The sequence below is a fragment of the Choloepus didactylus genome, chromosome X, assembly GCF_015220235.1.
Source record: "Choloepus didactylus isolate mChoDid1 chromosome X, mChoDid1.pri, whole genome shotgun sequence".
Taxonomy (NCBI): Eukaryota; Metazoa; Chordata; class Mammalia; order Pilosa; family Megalonychidae; genus Choloepus; species Choloepus didactylus.
This window is the reverse complement of record NC_051334.1, coordinates 173,926,375-173,948,206: the sequence shown is the minus strand read 5'-3', so window position 1 is coordinate 173,948,206 and position 21,832 is coordinate 173,926,375. Positions and strand designations below refer to the sequence as shown.

The following is a 21,832-nucleotide window of genomic DNA, read 5'->3' as shown; positions in this document are numbered from 1 at the left end:
TAAGGGGATTTTGTATTTCACGCTGACAATGCATCTCGCCTTCACAGAGATCACAGTGTCATTTCCCTCACTCTCAAAAAAATGAAAAAATGAAAAAAGAAAAGAAGAAATTATAAGTGTACCTCTTGGCATAAAATTTTCATGATGGAAATTACTTGTGTTTTCCATATATTACATTAGCATTCCTTGAAAACCATATTTGACAGTGAGAGTATAGGAAGGAATGCATCTGTCTAACACATAGTGTATGGGCAATAAACATTCATTGAACATCACTGGAAAAATGGTGAAAAGTGAAAAGTTCATTTCAGTTAAGTGGTATGATTATCACTATAATCATTAATCCTCATAGAGAGTTTCGTATGTGTCAGCAACTTCATATCCATCACCTCATTCAGTCTTCACAGGCAGTTTCATTATCCCCATTTTAAAGACGAGGTTTCTCTTGGGTGTATGCGTTCTAAGATGATAGAGAAAAGAAGGAACAACAGTTGTGTCAAAAAGGGCCACAGCCACATGCAGCCTATTTGCTGCCCAAACTGTGCCCACTCCATGCCCAAGGGCAAGGCCATTAAGAAGATAGTCATTTGAAACACAGTAGAGGCCACAGCTGTCAGGGACATTTCCAAAGCAAGTGTCTTTGACAACTTGTGTTTTCTAAGCTGTATATGGAATTACATTACTGCATGAATTGTGCCATTCACAGCAAGGTAGTCTTGAAGCTGAGAAGGACCCAACAACCCCATTCCAATTTAGACCTGCAGGTGCTTCCCCACCACCTCCATCAAAGCCTCTGTACAGAACTGAGTCCTTAAAGATTGAAGAAAATGTAGTGTCTGGAAAAAAGTGAAACAGAAATTAAACTTTAAAAAAATGATGAGGGACCTGAGGTTCAGGGAGATTAAGCGACTTATTCAAGATCCCGCAGTTGCTAAGTGGATTCAAACACAGGTCCACCTGAGTCCAAAGCCTATGTGTTTAACTATAACACTATACCACCCCCTTCTACACTGCATTGCCTCATAACTGCATTCAACAGTCAAAATTACTAGAGAATATGCAATATTTACCATAGAAAGAGAATCTGAAAGGAAATGATTTCCCTAAAATCTCCCTCAAGAAGTCCTTTGTTGACTCATTAAAATTTGTATGAACTAAGGAAGTTAAATAACAACACCCCCCTTCCCAAATCATAAAGGAACAGCTAATAAAAAATAGCAAAAACCCACCATGAAATGTTGGAAATTAAATCCCATCTCTGCCTACCCAAGACCACAAATGGGAGGGAGCCCAGGCAGAGCTATCCAGGAAGGTTGCAGTTGGGGAGCAAGGACTGCATGATGTGGAATAATTCCCAACTATCTCCGCTTCCTTGAAATGGTCACTATATTCAATTTCACCCACCTGCTCTGCATGGCTGCCATGTGCTCACAACACTAGGTCAGGGACTGAGGATTCAGAGATGAAAATGAGACAGTCCCATATTTGAGTCTCCAGTTGCTATGTGTACATGTTGTGTGTGTGTTGGAGGAGAAGGATGGTGCAAAATAGACCAGTTCAAAAACTTTGTCCCTCTTCTGGACTCCCATATCACTTTTGCTATACCTCTTTTACATCACTGTTGAATCATGTCCCTGAAAAAACATGTTCAAATCCAACCCCTGAGCCTGTGAATGTGAACTTATTTATAAATAGGATATTTGAAGATGTTAATTAAGATGAGGCCAAACTGGATCAATCCAATAAGACTGGTGTCCTTATAAGGAGAGGAAGATTAGACACAGAGAGAGAGACAGAGAGAGACACAGCCATGTCTTCCCTGATTAACTGATACTCTCACAAGCATTGGGGACTACCAATTTAGAAGGCTGAGCCCTCAATCTTGGGGCTTGCCCTTATGACGTTTGTTACAGCAAAGATGCCTAAGAGTCACCCCCAGGGAACCTCTTTTGTTGCTCTGATGTGGCCTTTCTCTCTAAGCCAACTCTGCAGGTAAACTCACTGCCCACCCCCTATGTGGGACATGACTCCCAGGGGTGTAAGTCTCCCTGGCAATGTGGGATATGACTCCCGGGGATGAGCCTGGCCCTGGTATCATGGAATTGAGAAAGCCATCTTGACCAAAAGGGGGAAGAAAAATGAAAAAAAATTAAGCTTCTGTGGCTGAAAGATTCAAATGGAGTTGAGAGGTCATTCTGGAGGTTATTCTCTTTTTTTACATTCTTTTTTTTAACTTTATTTATCCAAAAATTAAAAAACAAAGAACAAAAAACAACATTTCAAACAAACCAAAACAAGGGAATAAGAAAAAGACAACTAACCTAAAATAACTACTTTGCTTCCAACATGTTCCTACCCTACCCTAAGAAAGTAACCTAATATAGCAACATTTCTGTGAACTTGTTCCTACCATACCCACCAGAAATTAACAAACCATAGTCTTCCCTAGGCATTCCCAGAACATTAAATTTACCCACAATAGCTTATCTTTTCTTATTGGGTTATTGTTCCCCCTTCCTTAATTGCTCTCTATCGCTAGTTCCCCTACATTCTAAATTATAAACCATTTATTTTACATTTTTCAATGTTCACATTAGTGGCAGCATATAATATTTCTTTTTTTGTGCCTGGCTTATTTTGCTCAGAATTATGTCTTCAAGGTTCATCCATGTTGTCATATGTTTCACTACATCATTTCTTCTTACTGCCTTGTAATATTCCATCATGTGTATATACCACATTTTATTTATCCACTCTTCTGTTGAAGGACATTTGGGTTGTTTCCATCTCTTGGCAATTGTGAATAATGCTGATATGAACATTGGCATGCAGATATCTGTTCGTGTCACTGCTTTCAGATCTTCTGGGTATATACCGAGAAGTGCAATCGCTGGATCGAAGGGTAACTCTATATCTAGTTTTCTAAGGAACTGCCAGACTGACTTCCAGAGTGGCTGAACCATTATACAGTCCCACCAACAACGAATAAGAGTTCCAATTTTTCCACATCCTCTCCAGCATTTGTAGTTTCCTGTTTGTTTAATGGCAGCCATTCTAATCGGTGAGAGATGATATCTCATTGTGGTCTTAATTTGCATCTCCCTAATAGTTAGTGAAGATGAACATTTTTTCATGTGTTTTTTAGCCATTTGTATTTCTGGAGGTTATTCTTAGGCATTATATAGCTATCCCTTTTAGTTTTTAGTGTACTGGAATAGCTAGAAGGAAATACTGAAACTGTTGAACTGCAACCCAGTACCCTTGATTCTTGAAGATGAATGTATAACTATATAACTCACATGGTGTGACTGTGTGATTGTGAAAAACTTGTGGCTCACACTCCCTTTACCAAGTGTATGAACAAATGAGTAGAAAAATGGGGATGAAAGTAAATGAATAATAGGGGGGAAGAGAGGTATGGGATGCTGTGGGTATTCTTATTTTTATTTTTTTGGAGTAATGAATGTGTTCAAAGGCTGATTGTGGTGATGAATGCACAACTATATGATGGTACTGTGGACAATTGATTGTAAACTGTGGATGATTGTAGGGTATGTGAATAAATCTCAATAAAACTGAATAAAAAATGAAAAAAAAATGCCTAGCCCAGGATCTGGCACACAGTAGGTGTTCAATAAAGACCCCCACTTAATAGTCTTGTGAACATGCCTTCTCTCTTGTACTAGAAGGCAAGTTCCTTGCACACATTGTTTGAATATATTTTATCTCTGTGTTCCCCAGAATATCAAGCGCATGGCCTTGTGAAGAGGCTCTCAAAAATAAATGTTTACAGAATCAAAGAAGGAACAAATTACTAAATTTCAAGTACAGTAATCTGTGACCAAAGAGTTGCAAATAATGTGTCAGAGATTCAAAGGACAATAACACACCTAGGTGTTAGGGGCAGGAAAGAAAAAGAAGGGTCAGGAAAAGCTTTAAGGAAGAGTTGGATATTGGTGGGAAGAAACAACCTGGAAAAGAACTCCCGCTTGAAGGACTTTGAAACCTCCTCTGTCTGCCTTCAATGCCTCATTCTTTCCAAGATTATGTCAGACCATAACTGATGTAGTGGTGCCTCCCCCAGCTTACATGGAAAGTCGTGGTATAGTAAAAAGTCAAGAAACTCAAGCCGTAATGTATCAAGGACTCATTGTGTGATCTTAGCCAGGTAGTTCACCTCTCTGAGCCTCAGGTTCCTCATCTATAAAATGGGGACTTAAAAATAAGTATCTACTTCACAACCTCACTACCCTGGTACTGCAAATAAATCTGTTCACATACAACTCAAATTTGGCAAAACAAGTCTGTCTGAAATACTAGGTTTTGCATAAATCTTTGTATGTTTAGTTTTTAGCCCAGTTTTGATGAGCGCTATAAGATCTGAGACATCCCAACTCTTTTTGGCATGCTTGGATTTTCATACAGCATATGTCAGTTTTGGTAAAATGGGATGGCTGGGAAATTTTGAAAGACTTTAGGATCATCAAGAAATGTTGGGAAACATTTCCTCCAAAGGAAAATAAAATGAACTAAAAGCTGGCTAAAATGCTGATTCAGCATACTAATAGTGGCCATCCTGCAGGAGAAAGTGAGAATGCTGCCATCATGCAGCAAACAAGGAGCAAGGCCTAGGAGGCAAGGACTCAGGGGCACCAACGGGGAGCTTTGCCCATTCATTTTTACATCCAACATTTTTTGGTTCAAGGGTGAATAAAGCTATAGATTATATCAGACAAAAAGAAGGGAACTTCCAGGACCATGATGATATATTAAATTCCATCCCAGTCTCAATAAACTATGGCTTATAAGGCTTGTAAAATCTTTACAGGGCCCCTGACAGCTCCACATGTGCTGATGGCCAGAAGAATGGAACCTTTTGCAAAACATCTGTTAAATCACGCATCTTGGCTGGAATTTCTCCGTCTGCCCATGATGACAAAACATAGGGGGAGTGGAGTGCACTGAGGTTTGAGGGACTATATGTGGGTGTTTTTGCACAGTATAGGGGTTGCTTATTTAAAGTGGCATTTTTTCATAGCTTCCATCTGTAAGATGCATTTCTGACCATATTGGATAAAAGCTCCTCTCTCCTAATTTTAACCATGCTTGAGTAATATGCTTTTGTTCGTCACGTATTGAATTACATTGAGAGTCTTCTAGAAGACACAAAGCTTCTGGTAACTTCTGACAAACATGAGCTTGAATAAATTACACTCAGCAGGCTAAAATAGTTTCCTTATAATTTTAACTGGATTTCATGTACAGACAGGGGAAAAATACACTTTTAGGGACAAGCAAATGGTGTTCCATTGTCCAGGAAAGTTGTGAATCAGAGTTATTGGAACTTTTTCACATCATGCAGATTTTGCTTCAGAGCTCAAGTGCTTGTGGGGTGGGAACATTGAGAAGCCAGCTGATAAAAGGGGCTTTCCTCTTTTACCTTTTCAATGCTGTGTTTTGGATTTCTGAGGTTTTAAACAGTGCATTGCTCATATGATTGGCCTCTAAGTTTGAAGTAAAGAAACAAAACGAATTGGAGCGGTGCTCTTCTTTCTCTCCATCCTCCCCTCAGCTCTTACTAACTGGTTCTGCTGCTGACTATGCAGTGTGGAGAAGACACTTGGTTGAGACCCTAGGAACTGAAGTCAAGACACCTCAGCTCTAGCCACACACTTGGGGTTGAGACCAACCAAGTAGAGACAGTGCATCCTTCTGAAGTGCCCACTGAATCTGATTAGTTGCTTACTTTCTAAGATCACTGAGGGCAGGAGAAGGTGGTTTTTACCATGTCTGATTGTAACTATGTGAGACAACCTTCACTGGCTCCTGTATCAGGAAGGTGGATCTAAGTCAGAAACAACAAGAGCCTAACATTCATTGGCCATTCATTAAACATCCAACATGTGTGCCAGACACTATGCTCAACATTTTGGCCTTGCAGGGGGTTTTAGCAGTAAAGAAGATAGGTGGGATGCCTGTCCTCATGGAGTTCAGGAGAGTGGAGGGTGCAAGGCAAAGGGATAACTGCTGTGGTAAGGCATACAAAGGTGAACCAGACGGTCTGCATTCCCAGATCTAGCTCAGGGCCTAGTGGGAGAGACACACTAGCAAAAAGACAATAACACAGGGTGATAGTGGCTTTGGGAGAAAGGCACCCAGAGACCATGGGAGCATAGAAGAGAAGATAACTAATTCCTCTACCTAGGGAAAGAGGAAGGGGGTTCATATAGGAGGTGCCACTTAACTAGTTCTTTAAGGAGGAGATGGCTCAGGAATTAGGTCGTCTGGGACTTGAGTGTACTAGCAGTCCTAATCTTCCACCTCCAAGTGGCTATGACCTTTGAGTAACAGCTGATATTATCCTCACACAGAAGGTCATAAAGAGTTAAACCCCACTTCTGCCAGTCCTTTTAAGGGTTTTGAAGTCCCAAGAGAGGAAGGACTCTAATTCTGCCTCCTAGCAGTGGTAGGAATGCTTTAAAGGGCGGAAACTAGGAAACATCAAAGACAGGGTGTGTGTCTTGGTAAGTGGAAGGAGCCCTGGGTTTGAGTCCTGGCTCTACCACTAACTAAGAAACTAAACAACTAACTAAGTAAATAATTCTGTGATCTTCCATAAAAGTTTTAACTTTCTCTCAGACTCAGTTTCTTTATATGTAAAATGGTAATAATTATGTCTGCTTCTTAGTATGGTTATGAGGACCATGTGGAATGATACAGGGAAGAAGCTTTGTAAATTATAAAGCCTGATACAAATGTAAGCTGTTGTTTCCTGGAAAGGGAGTGGTGGCAGTAGGTGGGAGGGGGAGCATTTGGGGTTTATTCCTGGTGTCCTTTGCCAGGAAGCCAGTCCTTTCCCAATGAAACAAACAGACTTCCTGAAGGAGATGCACAGTCCTTTCCATCGTCCATGCAAAGAGTGAGAGGGAAGACAGTGGCCTATGTGGCCAGGCAGAACAGGCAGGTGCCTTCCTGGTCAGAGGGCTGTGTGTGACCGGCTGTCTTGGTATAGAGGAGAGCAGCAAGGACAGGGAAATCCATACAGACTAAGGCCACACTAAGAGCAATCCAGAAGGGAAGGAGTACTTGAACGAGAAAGTTGCATCAGACAGAAGCTGAGCAGGTAGTGAAGAGAACTGTAAAGAGAGTCATTGGGGGGGGGGGGAGCAGGAGAGCAAAGTCCTATCAGAGGCAGCATAGCGGAGTAGTTAAGAGCACAGGCAAAATCTCAGGTAAATATGCTCAATTGTACCGCTCCTTTACTTGTTTAGGATGATCCCTTCACTCCCTGAATATGGCTTCCTTAAAGGCATAGTATGTTTTTCTGCCCCATTGACTTTGGACTTGACTATGTAACCTGCCTTGGCAAATGGACTATGAATGGCTGTGACACAAGCTCCACCATGAGAACAGCATGCCCCATGTGGTGGTTACTATTTCAACATGGATTCCAGAGTGAGAAGACTTGTAGAGCCAAGCCCAGCCAAGATGGGTAGAGCCCAAAAGAGCTGCAGCTGACCTGCAACCCTCATATAATAGAAACAAGAAATAAATGGGTGCTATTTAAGCCCAGAGTCCACAAACTACAGTCCATGGGCCAAATATGGCCTATCACCCACTTTTGTACAACCCGAGAGCTAAGAAAGTGTTTTACATTTTTAAATGGTTGAAAAGCACATCAAAAGAAGAACAATATTTCATGACATGTGAAAGTTATATGAAATTCAAATTTCAATGTCCATCAATAAGGCTTTATTGGAACACATTAATTTACACAGTGTCTATGATCACCTTCATGCTACAATGGCAGAGTTGAATATTTGAGACAGAGACCCTGTGGCCCACAAAGCTGAAAATATTTACTATGTAGCCCTGTACAGAAAAGGTTTGCCCACCCCTGTTTTAAGCCCCTGAGATGTTGGGTTATTTGTTTGTAACCTTAGCAACAGGTGACTAACATAGTAAATTATTTAAGTTCACCAAGCCTCAGTTTCCTCATCTGCTAGATGAAAACAGGACCTACCTCATTGGGTTTCTGTGAGGATTAAATCTTATAATGTATGTAAAGCATTTAGGATGTCTGGCACAGAAGGCATTCACAATTATTATTAAGGGTCTGTAAGCTTCCTGCAGCAAGTACAGGAAGAAAAAAGAAAGACAAAAGAAAGGAAAGCAGAAGATGAGAGCAAGACAAAATGCAGGAGGACTAAGACACAGGCCTAACCACCTTTAGATAGAGGATGCCATGGTAAAGTGGTCCCAGCAAAACTAGCTCAAGTAGGACATGGTTGTAATAAATTGCAAAGTTGACTTTAACTGCTTGGTAAATCTGTTTCAAAGTCATCTACAAGGTGTAGCTTGTGGAGGAAATCTCTTTTGGGCCCAAGTCACAGGTTAAGGGGCCCGCAAAGGAGCATGGTTAATGTCAAAAATTTCTCACTGAGAATCCTTCTGTCTTTTGGCTGGTACCTAAATGGTAATCCACCTGGGCCCCTCCTATTTGTAGCAAAATAAAATGTTGAGGTGGCAGGTGAACAATACCATGAAAAGGGATGGTCACAAGGAGCTGCAATCCACAGTGATGGAGGATTGGTTTAGTACCTGAATCTCAGTGGTTAGAAAATTGCACATGAATTGTTTCAGTGCAGTTTTGTTCCTTGGCTCTCATTTCCATATATATCAAAGTAGAGTTGTCAATACAAACCATTTGTGCTGTTTATTTTGTCATAGTCTTCATGTTTTAGGTGCCCAGAAGAAGAAAGCAGCACAAAGGTAAGACAAAAAGGGTGAAAAAGAAGGGCTTCAAAGAGCATTCCAGAGCTCCTTTGTACACTCAAAATAGGAAATAAATTAAAAACCCTCAAAAGAAAAAAGCAAAAATACTGATCCCCTCTGCCCTACTCCTTGAGCCCTGGGAGGCCTTCCTAAAATTAAATTTTCTCTCTTCCCAACAGCAGATCCAGTGGCAAGCTATGTGGCTGAGACACCTGACTCAGCTCCACATTTCCCCCAGTGGAATCTATACGAGGCAGAATATTGAAAATTATTCCCAAAGTAGAGTTTCAATTAATTACTTACTTTATTTAACTTCTACAGTTCTAAAACTAAAGTGTCTCATAGGTGATCTTTTGAAGGCTAGATGATGTGGAAATATTTCAGTCATTGGCCAAATATTTTGTTCTTGTCTCCCTTTCCAGATGTAAAATCCATTAGTTGCTAAGGCTGCCTCTGCATTGCTGCAAAATGGGAACCAGAATGCTTCTCTCAGAAAAATTAGATACTCCAAAAGTTTTGATGGAAGCGCACCATTCAGAGGATATGTAACATACGGCTGGAAACTCAAAGGTACCTCTCCCTTGGTACTTGCTATGAGGAATTTATCAGACTCTTCTGAATCTGCTAAATCATCTTGACAGCTTGCTGCAGCATTTTCAAAATCACATGCACTGTTTTGTCATGGAGATCACCTTTTTCTTGTTTAAAGAGTCTAAATAAGTCCAAAAGCTTCCAGATAATTTGGGACTAAAGAGAAACACATTTCAAAAAGTCCCAGAGCAGTCCCTCTGCTGATACCCCAGGACTGGCTCCCTGGGGCTGGGCAGGCAACAGGACTCCTTGTGTCAATTGCAGGCTTCCATGCCTTCTCAGAGGCTTAATCATACTTTCTAACCCAGGTTTCCAGATTCTCAATTTCCTCTTCTGTCAACAATGGCTTTGATAGAACACCAAAGACTTTCTTTTTTCTTTCCCACTTTTCTCTATGAATAAATCATGCAAAAGTCTTCCACCATTCCTCTTTTCCTGTCACTTAATCTGAGCTCATCTGTTCTTATCCATCAGCATTTTCCCTTAATTTCTCTACAGTGCTCAGGCAAGGCAAAGAGTTCACATTCTCATCAGCGATGTGTTCTGTGCCCTCAATGGCTCCCTCACAGACAACCATACAGAAGTTCTCCTCCTCATTGCTCCCACAGGAGAACCCAAGCTCACTTTTGTCCCTGGTATTGTCATCATCTATTGATTTGTCTGCTTCCCTCTGGACTAGTGGTCACTTAAGGGCTGAGACACCATCTTATTCCTCTCTGTATCTACAGCACTTCAGATTGCCTGGCACTTGGCAGATGCCTAATATATGTTTGTGGAAATGGAAATGAATGAATATGCCAATCAGTCAGTCAGTCGGTCAATGAGTCAATGAATTCATTTATTCATTTATTCAAAAAGTATAAAGAGACTTCAGCTATCCAGAACCCATAAGAGAAGTAAGTGCCTGAGTGTTAATTGCAGAGATTTGTAATCTCTTTTGGGGCTTCTCAGAGCCGTTTTTGTTAAATTCCTGGTTCTCTGTGATGATCTTGGCAAGGGAAGTTGTCAAGCTGTGAGTGGGGTTATGGGTACATAACCCCACTATTATTCTATTTACTGGGCAAGCTGCAATTCTGTTATACACAGTATAGTGCTCTGTGGCTGATGGAATTTAAGAAAGGTATTCCTGCCCCCACCATGATTGTGAAAACTTCTTCCTGTCCTTGAACTTCTGCCCCACTTGTGCTGGCCCCAAAGAAAACTTGATTCCATCTACTCAATTGTTTCCTTGTCACCAAGAAACCTAATTACATCACCTTCTTGGTCTCTCTGCCACCATCTTGGCTTCCTCTGCCCTATACCAGAATAAGAGGTGGTAGTGGTGACGGTGATGGTGGTAGGTAGGTGACATAGAATTGGAGGATTCTAGGTGGTCTGATGGAAATTTAGCCATCCTCAAGTTTCTACACAGCTTTCAAATATATATTTTTACATTAAGGAGACCCTTCCTTTTTATGGAAAAATCTCCTTTTTATGGATAACCTCAATCCTAACTCATTGCATTAAATTGGGATCTAACCTAATGTAGCCAATCCTCAATGCAAATTACACAGTGGATTATCTACAAAAGGCTTGAAACTCTAAGCTTTTTTTCTACATACTCCTCCATCCTACTTCCCATTCCTGTCCCAATAATTATACACACACACACTACACACACAGACACACACACATATACACCTGATTTATTTTTTCTTAATTGGTGTGACCTCAAGCAATACAGACCAATTTTATCATTAACCTAAGAAAAAATAACCGGATGTCAAATCTGTTGCCCAAAATGTGTAAAATTCCATCAAGCATTTGGCTCTAGACTGTTTTGCTTGTATATGAGGTGATGAAAACAATATGAATGTGTCAGGGACTTTGGGAGTTGTTTTAAATTTCTGACGCTAATAAGGTACCGCTCTGTAAATTACTATTGCAGTCCACTAAAAAAAAAGCCCTGGTAGCCTTTATGAAGAGATATTCCTCTGAGAGTGCCAATTTACTCAGAGGCATAACTTCCCCAAGTTGATGACAATTAGCATACAATCACTTGTACAGGTATACAATATTTTATCCTTTATTACGTACATTGTTTAATTGGCTGGATGCTACTGTGAAGCTGTCGAAAAGAAATAAATTTGCAATTATTGTTAAGCATCACTTTCAATGATTTATATGAATAACTTGCAGCCTGACTACATAGTCAACTCTAATAGCAAGAGCAAGGTGTTGGTGTGGCAGACAAAGTTCAATATTCAAGAAAAAACATTTATCAAAAGGATGAGATAGCTTGAAGTGATTTCCAGATTCAAATTAATGGTTTGAACACATGTCCCAAATCAATTAAGAAATTATTTACATGTAGTAATCATTTTAAGATTCAAATGATTCAGCTTTCTCTGGGGAATCTTACCTGTCTGTCAGGTCCAACTCAATTTGCTGATATCACAAAGCCTTTCTGGATCTCCCAACAGGGCCATCAGACAGCAAGAACAAAATGAATGAATGCCTAACTATGGGAAAGAGCTTAGTTTGTTCTAGGAACTGAAAGGAGGTGACTGTGCTGGAGAATGGAGGGCAAGGGCTAGAGTGGGAACAAATGGGACTAGCAAGATAGGCAGGGGCCAGAACACACAGAGCCTTATAGGCATGGGAAGAGGGGCAGACTTTCTTTTAGGAGTAATGAAAGGAATCAAAAAGTTTTAGGCTGGAGGTGGGAGTAGAGTAAGGTGGACAATATGTTCTTATTTGCTTTCTCAAAAGGTCATTCTGGTTGCAGTTTAGAATACAGATTAGAGGAAGACAAGAGTGGAAAAAAAAAAAGACCAGTTAGTAAGCTTATTGAGTTGTACAGGTGAGAGATGATGGTAGCTTAGACTAGTATTGTGGCAGTGGAGGTAGTAAGAAATAAACAGATTTAGTACATTTTGAAGGTAAAAATGTCAGGACTTGGTGATGGATGGGATGCAAGAGGTGATGTTTGAAAAAGAACTATTAAGGATGTCTTCCATGTTATCGGCTTTAGTAGCTAGTTGAGTGGTCATGACACCAAATTGGGGAACCCTGGAACCTCCAAATAGCAGTTCAGGGTGAATGCTTTTCAATTAAAGGCTGTTTGTAGAACAAGGGACTATCAATTCTCATCTCTGTGCTAAAGCATCTAGGATTAATTTCAGTCCAATTAGCTTGGCTCACCCTTCTTAGTCAAGGTTTAACCAGTGAATTCATCACAAAATATTTATGGAGAGTCTACTGAGTGGCCAACATTGTTTATGATAGAAGAGGGTCAAAACATAGCCCTGGAAAAGTAAAGCAGAGCTTTTCCAACAGCCGATTTACTAACTAGAATTCTGTCACCAGTACACAACTTGGAAGAATAAGGCATTCTCCAGTTAGATGTGAATTTCTGAATCGAGTAACATAGTTCTCAATAAGGAAAACAAAAAACAACTTTTAAAATACATATAAAAAAATATAGAGATATATACGAATTAGGCTAATATTTTAGTAGATGCAGTATTAAGATGGCTCTTGGGTTGAATGCCAGGAGTTAGGATAAAAGTGAAATAATATGACTTTCCAAATAGACATGGTGTGTTATGTTTGAAGTACTAAACTAAGAGACAGTTACAGTCCTCATTCAACTACAAATTCATATTTTGACCCTCTGTAAACTCCCTGTTTTCTGGGCCATAATATTCCCATCTGTGAAATGAGAGGCTTTGCTTGGATTAAATACTCTCTAATATTTTGTGCGACTCCAATACTCTGTGAGTCTAGATTGGAAAAGTCTGAGAGTCTCAAGGGTATCAACAGGGTTAGGTCACTATAACAAGCTTTTTCTAAGACAATAGGGAGATGAAATGCACTCAACATAAAATGATTTCTTAAAATGGTATATTGTCAAGGCATAAGCAAGTTTAAAATATGGAAATTAAAATTGTAGAGTCAACATGTAATCCAGAAAAAAGAAAGTTATAGAATAAGAGAAGAATTTCTCAGTGTTTCTACAACATAATCAGGAGAGAGTGATCTGTCCTAGGCAACAATTTTAGTTGTTTAGGCAGAAATATACCAAGAATGAAGAACAGGGAGTCTTTAGGACCCAAGAGCTTGAAGGAAACATCCTAGATATGCAATTTTGCCTTCCTTGTGCTGTGACTCCCAGTTCTCGCAGCCTCTGAGTGGTGGATTGCATTACCAAGTGGAGTGCCTATAAGACAACTGGTCCCATTTATCACCCTAGGGGCCACTCTCATAGTAAACTAATTAACCAACTTTCTGATTTACATTTAGTCCCCTGTGGTTTTTTTTTTTTTTAAAAGAGTGAATTCATTCACTGGAACCAGAACACCCCTTGGTGACGAAGATAAAATGTGTTTCTGTGCCCACAAGGATAAAAACCAGCCCCTGGAGCCAAAGTACTCTCAAAGGCATAGAAACCATAAAGCCCCCTAAAGGAAATACATATACCACATGTGTCAGAGTTGCTTTATATTTTGGTTGAGATGCAGCAGGTTATGGTGGTGGCTGTTATTGTCGCTATGTACTGACACCCTTTGGCTTTGCCAGTATTTCACGTGTTCATGAACAACAAGCAAAGGTGTTGCAAAAGCTGGTCTCAGCCCATTTCTCTCCTCCTCCCACCCCACTTCAGTCTACACATTCCTATGGCACTGAGTTTCCGTAATCCTTCAAATTGTGAAAAAAGCACACTGTATAATAGTAAAAACCAACAGACAATTTTATCCTCAAAATGGAAAAAGCACTTGGCAGACATCATTAATTCATCCTCATCACATTCCTATGAGGTCAGCATCATCCTCGTTTTCTAGATGATAAACCAGAACTTGTCTTACAGAGTAGGAAAGACTCAGTGCATTAAATTGATCCCAAATATATTCCTCTTTCTTACTTAATTTCCATTTTTCTGATTAGAAAAGAGCTAAACTCTCAGAATTCTTTTTATGTTTACAAGTCATTTGCATATTAAAAACTGATTTCCCCGTTTGTCAAATATGCAGAGTGATTATTAAACAATGCAAAGAGGAGAAGCGCTTGGTGTGTAGCCTCTATAATTTAAAATTCTAAAATATTTAGAGAGCAACACTGGGAATTATACTACACTATCAGCAAACTGACAGTAAAAATATTAGGAAAAGGATTCTAGAATATAGCTGCAGTGTGTCTTTATATGAGCAACTCTAAAATAACGTCCTAACACAATGTTTTATTATTAGCAATTGAAGAACTGGGTTCAGTTACAGCAAAAAGTGACAAAATGAAAACCAATTAAATAGCATGGGGGAGGGGCTGTCTGCAAACATCTTGTTTAAATTGTGCAGTAAACATGTGGTTTCTAATTCTTTTAGTTCCTGGGTTTCCTCTAAAAGGATGAGAAGCCCTTGTTTCCAGTTCCCTTGTCTTGTACATGATTTTTGCTCCATTTCTGGAGTCAACTGGAGCCTGGTTTCTTTTACAGAAAGAAGAAAATAAAGGCAAAGGAACTTCGAATTCTTCAGATTTGGTTTGCTTTTTTCCTTTCTAAAATTTGAATGTTGAAAAGTGCACACAAAGGAAAACAAACTACCTGATAATTAGATGTCTGGGCTCTGGGACCAAGAGTTTTAAATTGGGTAAGCCAGCCTGAAAGTAGTCACACTAATGAAAGGTGGCCAACCCTAGAAAAAGTCAAACCAGAAGGTGAGCCCTGGTGAGTAATTAAACAGGGGAAGGACCAAAAATACTTCTAAAAAGAAATGAAAACACAAAAGTGTAATCTCTCTCCAAATAGACTAGACTGATCAACTATCTTGAATAGTGAATGCCCTGTATAATTCAGCAGTTTTCCAATCACTGCAGTTTTCCAATCACTGAAGTTCATTCGAAAGGAAAAGTTCAAAGTATGCATTCTGTTGCTGTCAGACATACTTTTCACACCTTGAAGGAAGGGAATTCAAAATTGGTTTTGAAGTGTCTTGCAGACTGAGACCCTTTTTTTAACCACTTTAGTCTGTTCCTTTTTAACAATTAGCTATTTATTTAGGAGTGTGTGGGGAAAGGAGAACAGTACCCCCCACAGAAAATAAAACTGTGCTTCCACTTTTGAGGCTTTTAAACGACATTGGACTCTACTTCAATAAGCATGTCAAAAGACTTATTTGAAAGAATAGATTTTCTCTGCCCCAGGCCAAATCCATAAAATATACAATTGATCCATCTTCAGGAACTATTCTAATCCCCTCAAAAGAGAAAGTTACAGCTATTTCAGCAATTAAATAGACACTGGATTGGGGAGTATATAATATATGGATACGTTTCAATTTACCAAATTGTATAGTTTTTAACCAATTCCTAATCAACCCATAGCTATTCTATTTTCAAGATTTCTTATTGATCGTTTATACAGACAATTGATTTCATCAAAATGTGTTTTCAGATAACGAAATAAAGGAAACAGCGCAGAATAGCTTTACATTTGGGCATTAGCTTCAGAAGTACAGTAGATTGTGACTAGGAATCCTGGAAGTTGTCAAGGAAACAGTGGTTTTGTGTCTGGAAGGCTTTCCTTTTACCTTTGCCTTCATGCTTCATTTACATTAACTGAAGCAATGATATCTTTGCCATATGAATGTTTCAAATCATATGACACACTTGTTCAGGATTATACAAAAGGAAGAATAGTTCCTTAAATACCAAGACATACCAAGGAAAAGCCTCATTGAAAATACACTGTTCATTTTAAAATATTTTTCAGAAATTACATTTTCCTTAAACCAAAAGTCTTTGAACTTGATCCCTAGAAGGGAGGGTAGCAAGTCGATCATTGTAAAATTTTCAAACATTACTCTTTAATTCCCTCAATATCTGATCTTAGAGAAAAGATAAAATGTCTTCATCTTTCTCTCTGGTTATCACAAAGTTACCTACATGCGACAACATGGATGAACCTTGAATACATCATGTTAAGTGAAAGAAGCCAGACACAAAAGGAAAATTATTGCATGATCTCATTGATAGGAAATACTTAGGGTAGGCAAATTCACAGAGTCAGAAACTAGAATACAGATTACCATAGGCCAGGGTGAGGTAGAGAATGGGGAGTTAATGCTTAAGTGGTACCAAATTTCTGTTTGGAGTGATGGAAAAGTTTTGGTAATGGATGGTGGTGGTGGTGATTGACATCAATGATTAACACCATTGAATTATATATTTGAATGTGGCTAAAAGGGGAAACTTTAGGTTGTATATGTTACAGAATAAAAAGTTTTTAAAAATCATAGAACTGCACAACACAAAAAGTGGACCCTAATGTAAACTATGGACTATAGTTAATAGTACAATTACAATAATATTATTTCATCAATTGCAACAAAGGTACCACACTAATGCAAAGTGTTAACAATAAGGAAAACAGTGTGTTTGAGGGGGTCTATGGGAACTCTGTATTTATTTTCTGCAAACTGACAACTGTTCTAATAAAAATAAATAAATATTAAAAAATTAAATATATATATATACACACACACATGATGGAACCAGGAAGAAAAAGACGCCCACTGATGATCCTTCAAGTCATGAATGGATAAACAAACTATTGTATAGTCATCAAATGGAGTACTACTCAGCAATAAAAAGGAAGGGAAACAATATGGATGAATCTCAAAGTCAATATGCTAAGTGGAAAAAGTGAGACTTAACTGACTACATATTTTAAGATTCCATTTAGATGACATTTTAGAAAAGGCAAAACTATGGGTAGAAAACAAGATCAGTGGTTGCCAAGCATTGGTGGAGAAGGAGGGGCAGACTACAAAAGGATCCTGGGGAATGTGTGGAGGTGATTTGGGTGGTGGGTACGTGACTGTAATGACTGTAGGAATTTGTCAGAACTCACAGGACTAAACACTAAAAAAGTGCAAATTTTAAAGTATGTAAATTATACTTCTATGAACTTTAAAACAAAACCTTTTTCTCCCCCATTCAAAACACACACCCACCCACCACCCACACACACACACAAACATACACATACACACAAACCAAAAACATCAAATTGGTGGAAATTTAGGTTTAGTGTATAAGTTCTCAATATAGTCACAGAACGAATCACACATAATAATAACATATAAAACTAACCCACACACTGAAGTGACTCCAAGATAAGGGACTCTGAAGCCAAATTTCATTACAATAATCTTTACAATATTTTTCCACCAAAAAAAATGTTTTAAAGTACCAGTGGAAATATTATAATACTAAAAGCTTCACTTATATATTCTAAGTAAAAATGACCCAAGGATATTTCAAAGTGAGATAACTCTTTGAAAATACACTGTTTACATATCTCTCCAAATGTAGATAAAGTTTTCCAACTTATGGTATACCGAGCCATCAATAAGTTGACATTTAGAAACTTTTTACCATGTAGTCCTATTATACTTCAGGTAAGCCAATGTTTTCTTCTACTTTTAATTAATATTCTGAGTTTTATATTGAGACCTTTAAAAATTAAGCCAATCCAGAGGGTTGGCTTAATATGAAGGAAATTGACATTTATTTTACACCTACTTTGTGCTGGGGCACTGTACTAGGCTCTTTTGTTATGACACTTAATTTTAAAACAAACTTTTGTAGTACCACAATTATTATCTTTGTTTAATAGATAAGAAAAGAAAGGCTGAGAGAGAGTAAACAACTTGTCCCTCATCACACAGCCAGTTTATGTTACAATCTGGATTCAAACCCAGGTCTGGCTACTCAAAAGCTGAACGGGGAGGAGCTGCCACTTTAAGGTGAAGGACTAATGATTAGGCTTTGAGAGGGTCAACTCCTGGTTGATGAAATAGGCCTCAGACCATTAAAAGTTTGCACTTTAGAAGTGGAACACCAGCATTTGATTCAAAGCATAGCCAAAGCCCTTTTCTTTTGCTCAAGATCTCTTATTTAAGGATTTTTCTTGGGTTTGACTATGCTTACTTCATCCATTTTTTTTCTCTACCTCAAATTGATTCCCTACATTTCACAGGGTTTTAGAAAAGATCTTTAATCTTCCAAGCCTGCAGACTCAGTCAGGCATTTGAATGTTATTTAACGATGTGTTTGTAAAGGAAAAAGCCAGGACACTGCTTTAAAGACACCCTTATGGTGCTCCCTGTTATATCTAGTGCTATACCTCAGGCGGAGAAGTAAGTGGAGAGAAGATAGCGTTTTCACAAAGTCCCAAGCATGCATGTTCTTGTAAAAAGTGACCACACATAAAATATACATTATTGTTTGAAAAAGACAGCACTACCACAAACTACATCCCCTCTTTTCCTCAGATGATTTAATGATTAAAGAGAGCATGTCTACCTTTTTCCTATACTAAGTACTCTTTACTTGTACCAAGAAGCATGGCTTATCTAATTTTTTAAATTATCGAGTAGCCTTAAATGATAAAATCCTTCCACAGTGAACAATTTCTATTGCAGCCCTTTATTCTTGGAATCTTAACGTATTTTATTTCAGGATAGTACTAAAATCTCCAGCATTTTAAAATCAAGTCAAATTCCCAAACTTTGCAATTAAAGGAGTGACCACCTCCCCAAAATAAATTATATATTTTACCTAACTAATGTCTGTTTTAAATGTGTCAAAAGGAAGTTTCCTTTTCCTACACAAACATAAATATACCACATATGACGTTGCAACTGCCTTGCCACCAACATTCTTAACATAAAGTCATTCTGGCCTTTAATATTCTTTTGGAATACAAACCCCAAAATCACTAAATAAAAGTTTATGTAAGACTGATCAGAACCAATTACTCCTCTCTAGATGAAACGCTAAGGAAAAAGTGAATGGAAAATCAAGAATGGATTTCCTGGAAATGAAACAGAAGGATCGTGTGTGGTTATGTTACTCTTTGATTTTTCACACATGGATCTGTAGGAGCAGCATCTTGGCTTCATAATTATGTTGTGTGTAGGCCCATTCCAAAGCAACTGCTTACCCAGTCTATTTGGCAGTTTGCAAATTATTTCTTCAGCAGCTAGAACTATGAAATAAGAAAACAGCCAAGTTCACACTATGTTTTGAAACTTCCTGACTTTAAAGTGTTTTGAATGCTCATTTAACACTGGTTTGAACCTATTTTTATTTAGTTTGCCCTGACAGGTTTTTTTTTTCTAATTTGAAAAGAAAATTTTAAAAGCCAGTTAGCTGTGAAGTCTCTCCCACAGACAGTTTTAATTACCTGACAAATATTTCCCATACTTATCATACCCTTCTACTGTTGAGAGAGCAAGCCCCCCTTGAGAGAGGGGTGACGAACTACATTTGTGCTTATGTTTGTGAGTGTGTGTGTTTAAGTCACTGTGCTTCTTTGTTATAGACAATCAACCTATGTACACAATAAGAAATCCGTTTTAGGTTGGTTGAATACTAAATTACTATTATTGGTATTTTCAGCACTTGGTATTTTAAAGGACCTAACTCTAATGTTCATTTCCTTCAGAATATTTTCATGTTAAAACTCTCTCTGGTAACCAGATGTCATCTTCTATTCTTTTGAAATCACATTAGGTGGCCTTGTTCTCATCTCTACTGCATAGCCTTCTTGGGTATTTAGGGGAAAACCAGATGTTCAGAGAAGATCCAAAAGATGAGGTAATGAGACTTGTTTCTTACAAAACAGTACAGGACAGCTAGCTTACTAGAAAAAAATGTAGTTTAAAAAGCTATACTTTGAACACAAAATACATTCAGAAGAAAAATAAACACACACACACACACAAATCTAGAATAATAGATACCAAGATGCTAAAAATGAATGGTTGCCCTGAGATTGGGTATATGAAATTTGTTTTTTCTTTCTTTTTATCTTTCTCTTTCTAATTTTCTTTCACGAGTATGCATCTCTTTAAATGCAAAAATATCATTTCTTTACATCATAGAGAAATTAACTATATATTTACTGGTCAGGTCGGGGGTTTTTTGACACACAATTGCTACAGATGCCTCTATGGACACCTTTAAGTTTTGCTGATAGTAGTGATTTGTGGTTTCAATTCTCCTCAAAGGTTCTGAGCATATTTATTCCAAGGGATTGACTTATGACAGGTCCAAATCCATCATGTTCAGTCCATCCTTCCACTCTCCCCTCGACCCCTTGGAACTGAGAAAGAGGTCACTTTTCCTGAACGTATGAGATAGAGACCATCAACACAAAACAGGGGCTACAACAATGAGGAGGAAAGGGATTAGTTGGTTGGGAATGGCTACATCTGCAGCAGCAGATGATGATGATATGATAATGGTGTTGAAGACTGCAACAATAAGAAGACCAATTGATCAAATGCTGGGATTTGGAGAAGGGAGAGAAAATGGAGAGCTATAGATAACAAAGATATTGTTGAGTAAAATTCCTAACACTATATGTACACCACACAGAATATTTAAATACATGTTAGTACCTACAATAAACACCCACAATATAGGGAATAGAGAGAGTCAATTATGTGCACTGTATGGTTTAATTGTGCTGTGGTATTAAAAAGTGTCTATGCCAGAAACTGACATTTATTTCTCATGTGTAGAAGTCTAGAATAACAGATAGAATAAGGAAAAGACTCTTGTTGTAAGTTTGACAGTCATTGTTTGATAAACTCAAAAATAGAAATTGATTCATAATGGAGTTTCCACTGATGTGTTGCAGTACATTCTGGTCTATTCCAAAAATATTGTTGAATGCATGATTTTTGTCTTATTCATTTTCACATCTTCTTCAGGTCCTACAAAAGCCCTTGCACATAATAAATACTGAATAAATTTTTGATGAATAAATAAATGAGTGACTGAATTAATCAATTGTGGAGAGCAGAAAATATAATTTTCATGCTATTTTAACACTAGCATTATGTTTCTGGTGACACTTAATATTATTTTACCATCACTTTCATATCAGGAAAAATACACCAGGATTCAGGGGAGATGTGATTGTACAATGTGTGTTGGAGCCAATCTAAAGTCAGGCAAGCATCAGGTATTTCCTTCCTCTTCCAAAAAAGACATAATAATTGAATAACATATATTTCAGGAAACTATTTTGAATGTAGAAAAGCTTTTTCTGTCTGACTTTAAGTAGTCTATAAAGAGAGAAATTTTCTCCCTTATTGCATCAGATAAACAAAACAGCAACATGATAGCAACATCCAGGTTGACTAATCAATCATCAGTAAACAGCTCATCCACAGAAAATTCACACACACATGCATACGAAGTAAAAATACCTTAGGCAAACATTTATATTTTGCCTCTGTACACTTACCACTACAAAGGAGTAGAGAGAAAAAGAGATTATGGAAATGTCAAGGGGGCAGACTCAAGTAATATTACTGAAAAACATCAATTTCCTGGGAGAAAAAGACCCAACATCTCCTGAAGTCTACAGGATCATTCTAGGGAACAGAGAAAAATGATTTAAATACACATATTC

General features: G+C 38.2%; 1 pseudogene; it reads left to right on the top strand.

The window, feature by feature from the left end:
• The first annotated feature begins 465 nt into the window (after positions 1-465).
• Positions 466-10,021, top strand: LOC119522479 (annotated as a pseudogene).
• Positions 10,022-21,832: the final 11,811 nt, after the last annotated feature.